We start from the raw sequence: 4771 nt of genomic DNA on the forward strand, positions 1-4771 counted from the left end.
CTGGGCTGTGCTTGCAGCTTCAGCCGGGGAGGGAGGTGGGGCTGCAGGGACAGAGCTCCTGGGCACAGTTATTTGCTCACATTAAGCCCAAAATGCAAGAACAATAACGGGATGCTGTTTTGTTTGGTGAAGAGATTTTCTTACACTCAAACCAGTTTGACAACAATCGGGGGAGGTTTTTTTTGTATTGAAACTTTGCCAGCTTCAGCTGCACAAAAGCATCCCCTCCTCAGTCTCTGTAGGGACGGCTCCTCTGGGGCTTCTCTGCCTCCCTTCTGTCTTGTCCCATCATCCTGACATGGAGAACATGGCACCAACAGCTGGGGAGGCCATGCAGTGAGTGGAGCTGAGTCACCTTGAACAGAAGGGACTCAACCAAGGGCAAGAGCAGAGCTTGGGTGAGCCTGGCTCTCCTGCCACCACAGCAGTGCTCCTTGTCCCCACTTCTGGGCAGTGCAGGAAACCATTTCTTTAACAGCTCGGGTTCTGGATCAAGGTTCCCTCTCTGTGTGCCTGCTGCTGGTGAGGAGAGGAGAAAAAAGCCAAGATGATGAAAACCACGCAGCATGGCAGTTCTTGAAAATATGTTCTCTAGAGCACCCAAAACTGAACTTTGCTACTTGTTGCTGCCCCCTGTGAATTGCTGCTATATTCACTTCAGAACTGTGTGGTTGAGAGACACTGGTCTCTCAGAGAGAGCCCAGAGATTTACTGGTGCCTGTGATGCTTCCTGTGCCTCCTGCCCCACAGACAGCCCCTCTGAGCTTCAGACCCAGCGATGATCCCTGCCCTGATAGCAGAAACTCAAACAGTGAGAAATGCTTTAAGCAGAACCCCAGTAGCTCTCAGTTCCCTCTGGTCCTTCCAGTGACCACAGGTGAGCCACAGGCAGATGGGATTTGCTGCAAGCTCACCAGCTTCCCCTCGTTGTCCCTCTGAAGCCTGGTGCTATGGGGCAGCTGGGATGGGCACCATGTTTCTAGAGGAGTGAGCGCAAGAGCCTTGTAAAGGGCATAACCTATCCTGAGCTCCACAGGCTTCAGAATATTTCTCCCTCAGAGTCTCAGGAGGGGAACATGGCCTCCTCTGCCTCAGTCTGGGGAATGGCTGTGCCTCAAGGGACAAGCAGTGCCAGCTCTGCCCTGTACCTCAGCTCTCCAGCCCTCTTGGCAGGGAGGACCCCTCACAGGGGCAATGCAGTGTGGGCAGGGCTTTGCCAGTCAGGCTGGTGCCAGGCAGCATCTTGGGCATTGCTGAGGCACTTCGAGCCTTCGATGAACTCTGTTGAAGGGCAAGTGCTGGGAAAGGTGTGAGTTGCAGCTCTCTTAGGAGCTTGTGGGCTGCTTGGCTATTTTTGATCCTCACACCAATAAGCCAACAGTATTTGCCTGTGGAAGCAGGAGAGTGAGCCCTGTTTCCTTGCACATCCATCACATGTTGTCACTGCTGTTTGTGAGCAGGCGTTGCACGTCCGGCTATGGTGCAGAGAACGATTTCCCTCCCCGAGTCTGACACCTGGGAGAGATTTCTTGATTTCTTGCCTTTTGCTAGCTCATAAAATAGAGAGCAAAGAGCTGAGCCCAATGCAAATGTTCCCAGGTGGGATCTAACACCCTTGCTGGGATGTCTGGTCTAGTAATGGCAAAAGCACACCAAGGCTGTCAGCTCTGTTGTCTGCATTCTCCAAAGTCAAGCAGAAGTGTGTCCTCTTCCTTCCCTCTGCAGGGACACAGCTGTATAAACAGAGGGCGAAGACATCGAGTGCTCTTGGTAGCATTTGACATCTTTATAGGTACCTGCACTCAAGATGGTTTCACTTTTTTCTCTTTAACAGCAGCACAAAATATTTGTTTGTCTTCCCTTCGTGTTTGTCATCCCGTGATAGATGGAGAGGCCAGAAGAGACCAGCGTGGTCCCCAAGAGGGGCCTCCTTGAAGCACATGCCACAGAGAGCTGGGGGAAGGGATTTCATCCTTTTTCTTAAAGTAACACTTTGTGTTTGAGGTTGTTTTTTGCTTTTAGCAGGCTGCTTTTTCCCACCCTTCCTCTCTCATGCCTTCTCTTAGTGCTGGTAAACCCCTGTGCCCATGTCTCGGTGCTGCCAGATCTTCTGTGCTGCTCCCGACAGCCTCAAGCAGGGCCAGGGCAGGAAGGTTCTGCACCACTGCCCGTGCTGACCCTTCCCTCTGCCTACATCTCCATCCCTCCCTCTCCCTCCTTGCCACACCTCTCACTGCTGCTCTTTCAGCTCTCTAAAGCCCACCAGCAGCCTTTTCTGGACACTGGCCTTTGCCTTCCCCAGACGACATGGGGAGGTCAGTGCCCAGGGAAATGGCAGCTGCTGCCAAGGGGGACATTCTGCTGCCATCTCCAGAGTGTTCTGGGGAAACTCTTCTGCCCCTAGGTGGGCTTTTGTTCCCACGTTGGTTTTCAGCTGCACTTCCCAGGGGTGCCTGACTGAGCACCATCTCTGCTCCTCCCTTGCTGGAGCAAGGACAGCAGGCAGCACTTTCCTTACAGCTCCAGACCCTTCCTGAGCACTTGGGATCCTAGTAGGAAGGAAGACAGACTCTCTTCAGGGCAGATGGGAGCCAAGTGATCCTTTCACATGCTGGAAATCTCTGCAAAGGATGGATGTGTTCTCTTGGGGACCTTGAGACCAGCCTGGGGCTGAAAGCAGCTGGGAGCATTTTGGAAGTGTCTTGTGAGCCACTGCATCTGCACTGGGGTTTGCTGGAGCTCCTTGGACCTCAGGGGTGAGAAGGGGCTGGACACGGTGAAGGGCCAAGGCCTGAAGAGGACAGTCCTGCTGGGAGCAGAGCCTGTGTGCTGGTCTGCAGCACTGGGGCATGCCACAAGTCAGGGCCAGGAGTGAGCTCTGGGATCCCCAGCCCCACAGTCTGTGCCAACTGGCCCTTTTCCTCCTCCTCCTCTGGTTCTCCCAGGGTTGGGCATTTGTTTCAGACTGGGGCTTCTGAGGTTCCCCTTGCATTAATGATGCATCTCAGAGTCCTCCAGGTAGAAATCCACTGTCCCCCTAGGACCATCCCATCGCCCAGGAGAGGTGTGGGTCCTGCTGTGTGGGCAGCAGGTTGTGCTGCCTGTCCCCTCCTTGCCCGCTTTCCCCATGGCACAGCATCCTGGGCTGAGAGGAAGAAGGGGCTTGGTCTTAACCATGTTGAGAAGGTGTACTGGAAGGGGAGCTAGAGGGGATGTGTGATCGGAAGCCTGTGAAGGGGCTACGAGGGCTCCTCTGCCTCTTCCAAGTCTGATTTGCCTCAGCATGGGCTTACATCTCTCAAGGCCCAGTGTAAGTAATGCCAATATTAAGTTCTTTACAATCAGACAAGAAACACCTTGAGGATTCCTAATACAGGCTTGTTTCATTCCTACACTGCTGGCCCTGGGGCAAGGTGCACAAATACAGTGTTTTGTGTCCACAGAGCTCTCCTCAGGGCCAGGCAGTTCAGGGCTTGGGTGGTTTTGCCTCTGCAGGGTCACCTCAGCACAGGCTCCAGAGGCAGCAGCAGGGCTGCTGAAACACAAATGGCCCTGTTCAAAACGCCAGGAAAGTGACTGCTGGAAAAGGCAGAGCTGAGTTGTGGGACCTTTTCTCCAGGCTTCTGGGAGGGGAGAGGAAACAATGGAATGCCAGAGCCTGGGAAGAGCTGCCGGATCTGCTGGGCCTGTTGGAGCTGGGTGCGGGCTGGGAAAGCAGCACCAGGCTGCAGTGTTTATGTTGGAGCTGCTTGAAAGCGTTCCTCGAAGGAACAGTCTCGGGGGACTCGGTGGGGTCTCCTGCTGGTGGCTGTAGAGCACGGCTGAGAAGCTGATTTGGGATGTTTCTCTACTGCTGGCTTTGGTTTTGGTCAGGGCTTTTGTTGCTTGGAAGGACCAGGCTGGACCTTTTTCCATGCTGGGAAGTCAGGAAGTTCCCATTCTCTTATGGTGAGTCCTTTCAGTAGACTGAGGGAATGGGGCTGAGGGAGGCTGTACCCACATGTGGCCCTGAGAGATCATTCATGGCTGTGGAAATGGTCCTCCCAAAAAAGCCTAGTCTTCTCTGCAGTGGTGCCTCTTTCCTCTGATCTCTGGCAGCTGAAGAGGCTGGAGATGGGACTAGATGGGATGGATGGGTGAAGTGGGATGTGACACACGTTTAGGGGATTTACTTCTCCATCATTTTCATTTGCAAACCTCCTGGCCAGGAGGAGCAGGGTGTCTGTGGTCAGGCTGGAGCTTGGCTCCCACTGCCCTCAGTGACGCTGGACTGGCACAGCTCCCCTATCTCCTCCAGCCATGTCATACCCCCCTGGATATCCTGGCAGAGCCCTGTGCTGGCACAGAGCTCCTGTCCCCACCACATCCCACCTATGCAGCCACATCCAGGCCGAGGCCTGTCCCCCTGTCCCATCCCCAAGGCACAGGATGCTTTCCTCCACCTCGGGCAATGACGCAGGGCAGCAAGGACCTGTCATGCTTTAGGACACCTCTCCCTGGGGCTGCACCAAGTTGCAGGTGGGCAGTGTGTCGTTGGGAGAGACCTGGAGCACAGCACCCCCTTCCTGCATCAAACCCCTTGTTGCTCATCTAAAGACCAAAATCTGGGCTTAGCTCAGTTTCAGGGATCCTGGTGGGGGGGGCTGCTGCCCGCTGGGGTCCCACAGGACCCCCGAAATCATAACGTGCTGGGCTGGGAGCACATCTCGCAGGGCCGGGCGGGTGGCACCGGGTGGGGACAGATCGGGACGTGCAGGACCTGACGGCTGGG

At 55.0% G+C, this 4771-nt stretch overlaps 1 protein-coding gene across 1 annotated transcript in view; it reads left to right on the forward strand.

Moving 5' to 3' along the window:
* The window catches only part of LOC104394831 (rho GTPase-activating protein 39-like), a 47221-nt gene that overhangs the window by 812 nt on the left and 41638 nt on the right, over positions 1 to 4771 (forward strand). The gene's annotated exons all lie outside the window — the stretch shown is intronic.

The sequence above is a fragment of the Chaetura pelagica genome, unplaced genomic scaffold (genome assembly GCF_000747805.2).
Source record: "Chaetura pelagica isolate M959 unplaced genomic scaffold, ChaPel_1.0 scaffold809, whole genome shotgun sequence".
NCBI classification, from domain to species: domain Eukaryota; kingdom Metazoa; phylum Chordata; class Aves; order Apodiformes; family Apodidae; genus Chaetura; species Chaetura pelagica.